Here is a 13,249-nt window from a genome sequence, read left to right as displayed (position 1 = left end):
TTTTATCGAAATTAGAAAAGAATTTCTGTTTAGCTTAAGCTTAGCTCTTAAATATACGTTAGTATATATCTATAGTCTAGGACGTTTGACCGGGGTTTATTATATTATGCTAAGCAAGCTAACGCTGTTATACTTATGGGGGGGGGGCGGGAGCTGCTTACGCTAATAACCGTCTACCCGGAGAGAAAAAAAAAGGTGCGTTAGGTCAGGTTAGAAAGCGTAGGACCGAATTATAAGCTGACTCCGTTTTAAAAATTAGATCCCCAGACTTAATAACTTAAAATAAACACTTGGCATCTTTAAAAACGTAATTCGTTTAATTATTACGATTATAATTAGACGACTAGCCTTAACCGAACGACCTCTCGATATACCGGTACTCGATAAGTAAAATATTAGTATAGGCTTAATTCGCGGCGTAAAGTTAGCCGCTAGTTTTAACGACCCTGGTTTAACCGATATTACTAGCGTTAGTCGGGTAGTATTCGCTTATAACCCGTTAAAAGGAAATGATATTCGGGTACTCAGGATCGCCCTAGGCAAACTTAGTAGTCCGGTTATTTATATTATTTATTACGTCTTATTAAAGCGGGCTAATAAGTTTATTATACTCTCTTACATCTAAAATAAAAAAGAAAGCGAGACTTAAATCAGTTTAAATAGGTTACTATTTACTATTATAAATAAGCTTTTCGTAACGTTGGACAAGCTACGATACCACTATAAATAATAGATTAAACATAATATATAGATCGACGCTATTAGTATTAACCAAGATAATATCGCCGAAAAGAACGAACAAATTTTTTATATAACGAATATCTACCGCGATACTATAAAAATACTAGCTTAGGTCGGTTTTACGAAGTATTATAAAGAAAAAATGCTTTAACCTATTTTTAAAGCTGCCGACACGTACTTTTTTAAAAGTTGGGCCCGCTTATTTCCTAACCTTACACCTTTTTTTATTTAATTTAGCGATCTTTTAATTAAGGAAAGGTTTTTTAAATTAATTAAGAAGAAATGGTTCAGGCAGGTTTAAACTTTCTTAAAAACGGTTATAAGTAAGTATCGATATACCGTATAGACCGGAAAATATTATATATATATACGTTCTCTTTATAAATTAGTTATAACGGTTTTTAATAACGGGAGAATACTTTAAAATATTAATCCCTTATATAACTTTAAACAGATTTTAGAATTCAGCTATAACGCACGTGATGGACCCGCGCTAACCCCGAGGGAGGCGGTATAAAAGTTATTCGAACTAATCTTTACTACCTCGTTCCGTTAATTTAAATTAAAACGCGATTATATTTACGCGGTACTAAGTTTTTAAAAGTAGGCTTACTTTTAAAACCTTCCGAGCGTCCTTTTACTAAACTATGGGCTAAATAATAACGAGGTATTTTACTAGTTTACCCTTTATATCTTAAAAAAACATGGGATCCCTTGTCGTGCTTTGCACAAAACGCCAGGAAGGCCCAGGAACATCTGAACAGTCGGGCCAAATCCCGTCTTGGGTGCCCGACTTCAGCGCCATATGGAATCCAAGCTACGCTCTGGACCTGGAGACCGGTGTATCGTTCGATTCGGATCTTACTATTTCTCCTGACCGAAAGTATATGAGTGTAAACGGATATTTAATAGAAGGCTGCGTAGTTTCGCTCGAGTACGAACCGTTACCGGTCGATACTAATGTTAGTTAATAGCTTGCGCACCGGTAGAAAAGAATCGAGCTAGATTTCATATATCCTGTGTCGGGTATAACTCGGAATGAGCTGGACTTTACCTCTCTACGGTGGCTAGAATAACGGCTAGTTCTGATATTCGCAATAAAAGAACTATAAAATATTACTAAGAACCTCCTTGCTCTCCTTTAAACTAAAATAAATACGTCGTCGTTTTCGCTTTAATTAAATAGTATTCTCGATAATTAATATCACGAAGATTTAACCGCCTATTTAAGGTATAAGATCTACGTTTTAAGGAATAGGGCTATCGCTACGTTATATACTATTTTAACCCTAAGCGTAAGGTCGTATAAACTAAGCGATATAATCTGCTTTCTCCCTAGTTCTAATTACTATTATACTATTTAACTATACGGTAATAATTACCATATTTTAAGTATAGTAGCCTTCTTATTACTAAAAGGGAAATCGATAAATAAAGCTAAAAAAGAGTATATAATGAACGGGAAGTGGTTATAAGGAGGGAAAACACGGTTTAATTTAATATAAATTACTCCCTTATACCTCTTACACGAGCGTACGTAACGAAAAAGACTAACTAGGATTATTTATAATTCTAAATAACTTCTTAACCGCTATTTTAATAAAAGGTCGGATTTAGACTTAAATTAGGTAAACACCTTCCGGTACCGTCGCTTAGTAAATCGTAAATAAGAGTAAGCCGCTATATCGTTACGACGTATCACATTCCCTCGGCCTACTGCCAAAAATTAAAAATATACTAAAGCACTATTAGCAGATCGTACAAAGGCTAAAATATAAAATTATACGAGTAAGCGTTAAAACTAAACCTATGCTAAAATTGGGGTTAATAATAACGGGAAAGGGGGTGTTTAAGATTATTTAGGGCGGCCTAAGCAAGAGCGAAGATTAAAATGCTACTAGCCTATTAGCTAGCGAAGATCGGACGCTATAAACCGATACCTAAAACCCTTATAATTATACAGACTTATAAATAGCAACTCTAGTCTCACTACTTAGCACTGAAAATAGTAGAAAGAGCAAAGAGCGAATCTCTAGGACAGCTTCTCCTGACACTCCGCAGACACCTAGACGACAGAGCCCCCCCGACCAGTCGGTCAGAGCCACATCAACGTATAGGGAACAACAATAAACAGAGGATCAAGACCTAATCGCTATAATGGATAATAACCTACCGCCTATAGGTAACGGCACGGGAAATAGCACTAATACGAGGACACCGCAGAGCTCTATACCCAAACTAGCCAACAAGCGAACACGCCGTTTAAGGCCGGCTTAACCTGCTAAAGGTCCTCTCAAAGGCGTTTCTACGTCTTCAAATCTCTTCAAGGGCATGGTCTTTGCTCTATCCTTTAACTCTTAGGGCGAAGCGCGAAAGCAGTTTACCAAGTCTCTCATCCAATAAGCGAGTAGAAAGATACTCGTAACTGGCTTCGAAGAATTGTTTGAGCCTGCGTGTCTTGGTCTGCCACTAAAGCTATCTTCATCTACTGAAGCAAGGAGCCTAGCATTAAAGTCCGATTTCCAAGCTACTAGCTTTACGGCACTGATTACTAACAGCCACTCTCGCGAGGCCAAGTATATGTAAGCCCTTGCATTAGGGTTCCCTTACCTGTCTACTAAGTGGATCTCTATATACATTTCTAGAGGAAAAGTTATAGACTAGTCTTTATATATACTTTATATTAGCTCTAGTAAAATACTTAATAGCGTAATACGCTCTCGCAACATACCTATTTACGAAGCTAGTAGCAAAACGCTTCCGCAAATCCTAAAAGAGAGGCTAGCGTTTCTACGGAACATGTTTATCTTTATTACTCGTAAAAAGGGTAGTAAGCAAAACTATACGCCATATTTACTTCTCCTACGGATATTAGGCGCAACTATAGTCGGCGCAAGGAGTCTTAAATAGGCCAGGATAAACATAGAGAGCAGCACTTATACGTTCGACTTCGTCTACACCATAAGCCAAGGTACTAGTGTAGAACAAAGCAGACTTAGTATAAATAATAATTACTTATTACATAGAATTAGGGTATTTATAAGCGGAGACGTTTATATAGAATATTATACTAAGAAAACTTATAAAAGAGGATGAGGTAGAAATATAGTTAAAGTAATATTACATATATCACCTTATATTAGTTTAATATTACTTATTTATTAACCTCCCCTAGTATTTAATTTAATATTTATTTCTATAGTTAATAGATTCTTTTACACCTGAAATTTATCGTAACACTGTGCGCAAGCTGCGATATAATTAATTAAAGACACAAGTATAATACTCTACCTAAACCCTTATAATTACAGCTTAAAGGCAGTCGCCACGTCCGCTACCCTTCTTATCCTCGAGAGGATAGCGCTCCTCTAAGTACTTACGTAATATAAAACCAATAAGAATGCAAGGGTCGGTATTAAAGCTATGTAACCATTAAATGTTTCTAGCTCACATTTCGAACAGGGCACCTCGGCTTTTCGATATTTGCGGCGTAAGTTACCAAATTTTCTATATAGCTATAATAGTTGTAGTATATATCCATTTCGATAGAATTATATCCGCTTTCCGCTTTGCTCGATCTTAACTAGGTGCATATTCCGTTATTTAAATAAAAGAGGGGCAGGGTTCCGATTAACTTAATTAATTACACGAACGGGGTTTATAGAGTAGAAGTATAGATCCACGGATTTAAAAACGTAAAGTATAATAAATTAATCTACGTTAAGGTCGAATAGGGTATATATATATAATAAACATAAAAACGCTATCCTAAGAATATAATATTAAGATAGAATTACCTAGAACTATTTATCTTTTAGACATCATAACTACTCGCTGGTCTAATTACTAGCATTACTAGTATCCTCGCTCGAGCTGTCCTTGCCCTCGCGAGTCTCTATCTTTCCGGTTGCCGGCACGAACAATGGGTCAAGCTCCTCAATCAGCCCTGCCGCCAGCCAACTTCGCAACACTTAGTTTATCGAAATCGTGCGCGCATCTAACCTGTTCCTACAGGGCGTCACCATACGTCCTGCCCTAGAAAATAGGCGTTCACACTCCGCCGACATCGACTGTGCCGTGAGAATTTCCAATGCCATTCGAGAGCCGCGGGTATCGGGTTCTCTTCTCGTGCCAGTATGCGATTACAGTCACTAGCGAAACCTACGTCCTCTCTCTACTCTTTTATAGTTCCCGTTCTGGACCCACTCTGCAGGGGTATGTGCTGACACCATGTACCCCTCCAAGCTCACAAGTACCGAACCAATTTTGGCTTCGCTTACTCTTCCCTTGTGCATTCATAACTCGCATATAGTACAGTATATTTGCATTCCCTTATGCCGGACAAGATCTGGAGCCAGAAGCTGCTGACAGTTTATGCTCTCTTTCGCAATGCAACCGTCCCTGTCAGCGTCTGCAAATAGAGCTTTGGATACAAATCCGGTCAGCAGCGTCTTCGGCACGCATTCCACTCCTTATTCCTACAATACGAACGATTTCCCATGTCGAGATCACTCGTACATATCTTTCATCCACTCGGTCTTGTGTGTTTTCCTTTTAGACCATAATCACCAACCACAAGATACAGAATCCAGATAACACACCTCTCCAAGATAGCCAAGAAGTAGTTGAGCCATGCTCACTCCAGCATGTTTGACGACTGCTGTCTGTTAGCATCGCCTTCGAATCCTTCATTGAAATCATCATAAAATTCTCCTAGGCAACTGCGGATAGCGTCTATAATATGGGGCTCTTAGTTTTCCAAGCTAGCAGGCTGTCAGATTTAAAGCAGAGGTGCCTAGCAGCGCTATGGTCACTTGACTGTTCGGCCACAGTGGCTGCTGCCACAGGGCTCTCCCAAAAGATGGGTTCCCCGACAAAATGACTCCCCTAGTTCCTTTTCTTCTTTCCCTTCCTTCCGCAACACCTCTGCCGTCGAAGCAGGCAGCCGAGCAATTATGTTTATTACTACCTTCTTCCTTCCTGTGCAGCCATCCCACGTTATCCAAACATGCGAGCGAAGGAAGCCGCATCCATTTGCCCTTGGAATGCCCTGCTGTTGTTTTGCGCCGACAGCTTTCCGAATGACTGGTCCACCCCGTTTTGAGCTTCGCCCACTATCCCTTGCATGGCAAGAGACTGATCTATCTGCATGTCTCCAAAGCTCTGGCCGGTCCGCGCTGATTGAGTGGCTTTCAGAGAAGTTTCGCACGCTTTTTGCAGGGTCGCGAACCGCTGGAGGCTGGCTTGTTCGTTACCACCTATAGTGTTTGGCACAGTGGTATCTCCTTCTGGAGTGGTGGACTTCTTTGATAGTTCTGTAGCCAAGGTGGATAGAGCCTGTTCTTGGGCTTGGAAGCGTGCGTTTAAATGTTGAACGTCGTTCGAGGTGCTGTGAGAGACAATCCTGTAAACAGTAAACCTCATTAGTACGGCTCAGCTCTGATTAAAATGTGTAAAACATATAATGTGATCGTCTCTATAACCAAGGAGATGGTTCTCTAACAATTACTTAATTGGTTATTAAATTGTGCGATCTGCGATTCGTGTAAGTTCACAAGGAACCTATCACGGCTACTAAATCTCGAATCAGTCGAATGGCTCGTGTACTTCGTAATTGTCGTATTGAATCTGTCGCATAGCTCTTGGGTAGACGATAACGTCTGATCAAGGTTAATCGATCGCAGAACAGAACCAAACCGGGCTTGTATATCTTGGCTTGTTATTAATGTGCCTGTCAGGGTGTCCAATGAGTTTTGTGTCCCTGCGACAAGAGCCTTCGAGTTAGCGATAGTCTGCGGGGCCTCGACCAAGCCATCGATGACCTTGTAAACGGCTTTAGTACTCTGCGTCGCAAGGCCAGTAATAGCGATTATACTCGCCGTGACGCTTAATGGATCTATGGCGTTTAACGGTTAAATATAATATAGTAGTAACCACGGACGAGGAGGTTGTCTTCGTACCCTGATCGTATGAAATGATATTCAGCCGCAAAATATACTGACACTCTGATTCGTTGGTATAAAGCACACGTGATTTCCTCCGCACAGGACCATTGTCAGCAGAAAGCTGTCGAGAATCTACAATAGCAATTGAAACCATTCCATCTTCGAAAACGCTTCTCGATGGACTTGAAATACTCTGTACGATAATCGCGACCGAAGTCGAAATCTCCCCAGCCAAACCTAGTTACATACTGGTCCACTCATTAGACACGTACTAGGTGCACCATATCGGATTCCGTGCGGAAACGACCGGCCACGAACCAACAACAGTTCGGTAATGCAACAGCAACCGATGGCAGTCAGGTATTCCAGGGTAATGCTTCGGGCAATATTGCGATGAACTGTAAGTCGGTTAAGATATAGTTTCCATCGCTCAATTCTAAAATTCCTGGGCAGTAACCTATAATCATTACTACTCCGCTCCAGGTACGTTGCTATATAGCCAAACCTTGAGCTAAATAGCGCTAACGTTAGGTCTAACCCAACCCAGAACGACCCGGAACCCCACCGAAGCCGACAGCCCTCATTCCTTTCAATCGCGACAAAGACTACGTGCAACGGGACACAATCCTCGACCAGGTCTAACGCTTATGCAGCGAGCCAGCCTCGTGAACTGCACTTGTCGGCTTAGGCGGAGTCGGCAAGTCGTAACTCGCCATCGAATACGCCTACCGAATCCGAGACCGATCGCCCGAGACCTGGGTTTTTTAGGTCTACGCGAGTAGCGCAGCCCGTTACGAGCAGAGTTTCCAAGACATTATAGACTACCTTAAGCTACCCGAACAGAGGAACCCTAAAATAATATCTTCTAATTACTGTATAACTGGCTACGCGGAGAGAAGAGTGGGAAATGGGTTCTAATACTCGATAACGTCGATAAAGCCAGTTTTCTATTAAATAACCTAGCCGATTATAGCGACGGGCAACAGGACAGCTCAAACGGTCAGAGTCAGCCGCTCGTCTCATATCTTCCTAGTTGCCAACATAGATCTATCCTCATCACGACAAGAAGCAGAGATGTGGCGGCTAAGCTGGCCGAATTACGTGATATCATCGCGGTCGATCCTATAAATCAGGTGGAGGCGATCACCCTAGCGCAGAAAAAGTTAGGAAAGCTAGACAAGCAGGGAGATATCGAGGCTATTAAATCCCTCATCAAGACGCTCGAATATATGCCGTTAGTAATCGTTTAAGCGACAGCCTATATCTCGTAAAGAGTTCTACGTTATTCCGTGCGATAATACCTCGAGAAGTTTACATAGAGCGACCGGAATAAAGCGAGTCTTCTTAATTACGAAAGAGGGCAGTTACGGCGGGATCGAGAAGCGAAAAACTTAATCATTATCATATAGCAAATCTCATTCGACCATATCCGTTAAACCAGACTATCGGCAGCCGACCTACTTTCGCTAATAAGCTTCTGCGATCGCCAAGGCATCCCTGAGAGTCTCTTACGACCTTTAGATAAGAAAGGTGCCATTAGTGATTCAGACCGACAGCAACACAGCCCTACTTTGGATAGTTCGAGTAGCGATGAAGAATCTACCGATGACGACTCTAAGTCGAGTTCTAGTAAGGATAATCAATTCGAGATCGATATTTCGGCTTTGCATGATTACTCGTTTATCTCTATAAACGAGGATAGAGAGACGTTCGCAATGCACAGTTTGGTGCAGCTGGCGACGAGACGATGGCTTGAAGCCGAGGGACAACAGGAACAGTGGAAGTCTCAGTTTATCGGTCGCCTTGAGCAGGTTACTCTCAAATATCGTCATATCACATTCATAGCAGTCTTCTCCCATTTCTTATAACTTATCTTCCGTTGTAGCTCTAAAGTTATAAACTACAACACAGCAACACAAACATTGTATCCACCCCAAAGGCCCGCACAGCTAGTCCCGACAGCAGGGTTCCATTTGTAAAAATCATCCAGGGAAACCCCAGCCGCCGCCGCGATGTCGTAGCACGAGTCTCCCCCACCACCGCGTGGAACGCCTTGCAGTTCTTGGTCATGCCGGCCTGGATCGGCGTCGGCGTCACGACCCCGTTTCCGGGGCTGGCGGTAGTAGTCGGCTGCTGCGTGGTGGTCGGGGTTCCACCGCCCCCAAGGACGCCGGTGCACACGTAGTAGCCACCCCAGAGCGCGGCGCACGTGTCGCCGACCGCCGGGTTCCACGCGTAGAAGTCGGCCAGGGCGACCCCGGCGCCCGCGGCGATGTCGTAGCAGCTGTCGCCCCCGACCACGAGGTGGAAGGCGTCGCAGCTGCCGACCATGCCAGCCTGCATCGGCGTCGGGGTGGCGATGCCGTTGCCGGCGGCGCTGGTCGTGGTAGCGGCGCTGGTCGTCGTGGACGTGACCAAGGTGGTGGGCGGTGGCGCCGCCGAGCTGGTGCCGACGCAGACCCAGTACCCGGACCACAGGGAGGCGCAAGTGCTGCCTATGGCGGGGTTCCACGCGTAGAACTGGGCGAGTGGGACGCCCTGGGCGGAGGCGATGTTGCCGCAAGTGTCGCCGTCGCCCACCTGGTAGAAGTTGTTGCAGCCGGCCACCATACCGGCCTGCGTGGGTGACGGGGTGGCGACCCCGCTGGGGCCCGTGGTGGCTGTCGCGGCCGGCGGGCTTGTGGGCGAAGGGGTCGTCTTGGCATAGTTGACCTCGACGCAGTAGTAGAGGTTCTGGATGAGGGTGCAGCGACCTCCGAGCTTGGTGCTGGGATTCTGTTTTCGAGGTCAGCATCTGCTGTCGTGAGGATATGGCCTGGCTCGAGTTACTCACCCAAGATTGGAACTGTTGCATCGTAATACCCACGGCCCTGGTAGGAACCTCGCACGTCAGGCTGTACGAGTCTTGCACCCAGGCACTGCAGCTCTGCGTGGCGCCTGGAGCCGCGGTTCCCTCAGGGGTAACCAAGTAGGTGTCTGCCAGGCTCAGAGCCAGCGCCGAGGAAAGAAGGGTACTGAACTTCACCATGTTGTCGACGGGGCGGGAAGCTATGGGGTTGGTGCTATGGGACTGCGAGTGAGACGTGATCAGCAGATTGTCGATGATACTTATTACCAGAGCTCGTCGGCTCCAGCCGGAGTTTGACCCCGAACGATGTCCTGCATGAAAGTTGAACTGGCTGCCTAGTCCCGAGATGGAGCCGGAACTATAATCAAGATGATATTGGTCTGGCCACCTGACGATCTCGAAAGTGGACTCTCGGAGGAACTTAGAAGTTGGTTCTCAGATGAACTCGAAAGTGATTGAAATTGATAATGCGCGAGAAGAGAGACAGCCTCTCGTTAGATGGTCATACCAGTACGACCTCGAACCAACTCGTAGATGTTGTAAGCTCTAATGCAAGGAATCAATATTACGGCACCATTTGATCTAATTAGTCCGTGGTTGTCCGGTTATTCCTAATATGCATGAGGCCGCGGTTTGCGCCATACTTTAGTAAACATCCATGTGCGTGGTGTCCACTATGCGCGGCACAGATTGCGGGCCCGTGGCTCGTCACAGACCGGGTGGAGATCTAGTACTACCCTGTCTAGCTTGTCGACCCTTGTACAGGCGGGCCGGCGCAATTACCTCTATACTTATGCACAAAACGAGGCACAACGCTGGAGCCTTGGGCCTCTGGGCCTCTGTGCTTACTCCGCGGGCAGCCGGGCCCCGGTGAGGGTGTCATCATGCTGGCACTTCCTTTCCAAAGGGCATGAGGCGTTATAGATGCTGGGGCCTGCAGGTTGAAAATCCGACAAGTCCTTTGCTGTCTGTCTGATTTGCCCCAAGCATCACATCCTAGCCGGTTGCTTGTCTAGTCGTCGCTAATATGCTTCTCCTCAAGTCACTGTCGGCTGCGCTGGGCCTGGTCCTTGTCGCCAACGCATTTCCCTTGCAAGCTCACGGTAACGCATCCGACTTCGAGCTTAGTCTCAGAGCTCGAGGAGATGGTAGCCATGGGGTTGGTGAGAATACAGGCTCCATTACGGACCTCTTCCTACTCCATGATGACTGTCTGGGGCAGAAGGACACTCTCAATCTTTGGTTGCACGAGGCCCGCGGGTTGCACGCCGCCATTTTGAAGGCATACGAAGACGCCCCTACTGACGCGTACATCATGGGCACTTTCGACGCCTTTTTCGGATTCAAAACGGACGTGGAGTGGTTTGGACCAAAGAAATTCGTGATACACCCAAGGGATAAAGGGCGGTGGTCCGAGATTGGAGGATACTTGACCCGAATTCATTGCCGTCAAAATGAGCAATTATACTAACACAGCCAACAGCCCATATCGATCGCGTTTCTAGGTTTCTGAACAGCGGCGTCGTGGACTCCCCCCAAGTACCGGGAGAGAAGCCTCGACTGTTTTGCGGCCCAGATGCGTTTGAGTACCAGCCCTGGGGCTCACTAGCCAAAGACAAAGATGGCGAACTGGTCGTGAAGAACGAGGGCCAGAATGGCGAACCCCCCGAGTATCTTCCCATCGACGAACCCTTTTTCAGCTTCAAGCGAAGAAAGATTTCCGTCTTTTGGGTAGACGCATTCAAAGGCTACGACTTTAGCCAAAAGAAGGCTGAAACCATATGTCCACCCAAAGACGAGAATGGAAATGTACTGGCAGCTAGAACCTCCAAACACCCCAGGGACATCCCGACTGTGAGGAATTTCGAACTGGGAACGACCAACAGGCATCTGGTATTCTGCCCACCAGCGTTCAACTCCGCCGCGGGGACAGGCCATTCCTACGAATCTCTCGCAAAGGCCACCTCAGCAGAGGAATACCCATTGCCTAATGCTGAGGAGGAGAAGACTTATCTCGATCGGATCATGCCCCGCAGTGCCACCTTCTACCACGAGCTATATCACCTTGCGGATGCGGCGAATACCGAAGATGTGGAGTGTAAGTGTGCCCCTTTCCCGGCTCTTTTGGTAGGCCTGTGTGTCAGGCCAGTCCGAAGCTAGATGAAATCAGTCACTGACACCTATTTCTGGGCTTAGACAATTTTGGCAGCATAATAAGGGCCAGTAGCAAAAGGGAACTCCCGCCGAGACAGCTCGACGAAGATGGGGACCCCTTGATGTCCCTCAGCGAATGGCTCATAAGGAACGCCAGGAACCCGGAAACATACACCCTCATCGCCATGTCGTTCTATATGCGCTACAATGCACCTGATGGGAAGCTTCCTGTTATATACACGAAATCCAGTCCCGAGGAGTATGTTAACATGCGGTCAGAATAACACGGGGGTGGGATTTGACGCACGAAAGCGCCTGAAGATCTTGGTTTCAGTGTTGGGCCTTGCTGAGATTGAGCTTTTGGAGCATTGTTTTCATAACTTAGACATACCATTTAATCTAAATCCTTCATGTTCAAAGGCAAAATGCCCGATGCAGACATGTCTCTTCTTTTCTCTTGCTTTTTGGCGTGTCTGCGATTCATATCGAAGCAGGAATGGAGACTCAGAACGAGCTGGGTACCCTCAAAGATATGACTGTGTTTTCTTTCCTTTCCTTTTTGAATTCTTTTTGGATTCAGTTACAAGGCAGATATCAAAGCAGCAATGGAGACTCGAAACGAGTAAGCTACTCCCACAGATGGCTATTCTTTACTGAGCTTACGCTTGGGTTGCTCGAGATCCTTGATGACCATACCATTAATATCGCGATTTGAAAATTATTGTAAACAATGACACGCTGAGCCCATATGGTTCCATCAGGCTCTGACTAACTCATCATGGTCGCCGGTGAAGACGCAGCTCCGTTGAGCAATCTACTCATTCCAGCGAAATGTCCAGCTGACGGTACCTAACAGTAAGGGAAAACATACCTATCGAAGCCGAATTGCCGGCCATTGCTGATTGCGCCGGGTGGCCTGGCATGACGTCGGGTGGATATGAAATGAAAGACTCATTACCAGTACATGTTCATGCGAGGTACGTCTTTTCTCTTCGCCAGGAGGTCTGTTGAGTTCACACATACCCCGCGGCGGCGGCTATAACCATGTGTTTCGGAGCATCTTGTTGTAACGGAGTTATTCCGGAATTCAAACAATCCATTTTGCATGACTATTGAAAGTTTATCTAGCAACTAGCGTAACGGTGTGTATCTCGGCGCATAGCTCGTTACAGCCATAAACTGGCGTGGATTTCAATAGCGTAAGGCACAGAAGAGGCACAGAAGAGACACAGCGCAGAACCAAGTCGAGGATTGCTCCATCCCAGGCACCAGGGGCGGGTATGTTGCTGCGGAGGTGGGGCCGCAAATGCTTATATTCGCTTGCCCGGAGTAATATAGATTTGCAAGGTATAGATAATATGCTTACTGCAGGTACACCAACAGCCCGAGTAAGTACGGCACAGCAGCGCTAGACCGCAAAGGCCCCGCTCCTCGTGCTATCGGTCCCATCAAGACAGTGATATATTTCCCGACAACTCCACTGGACCAGGGCTAATCGCCTGCTCGCCAACGCCGCGGCCGAGGTAACGCCGCGGCCGAGGTAACGCCGCGGCCGAGGTAA

This window comes from Apiospora phragmitis (assembly GCF_038363925.1).
Source record: "Apiospora phragmitis strain CBS 135458 chromosome Unknown utg000003l:1.0-2676785.0:1.0-2680665.0, whole genome shotgun sequence".
Taxonomy (NCBI): Eukaryota; Fungi; Ascomycota; class Sordariomycetes; order Amphisphaeriales; family Apiosporaceae; genus Apiospora; species Apiospora phragmitis.
This window is presented reverse-complemented; position numbering follows the sequence as displayed.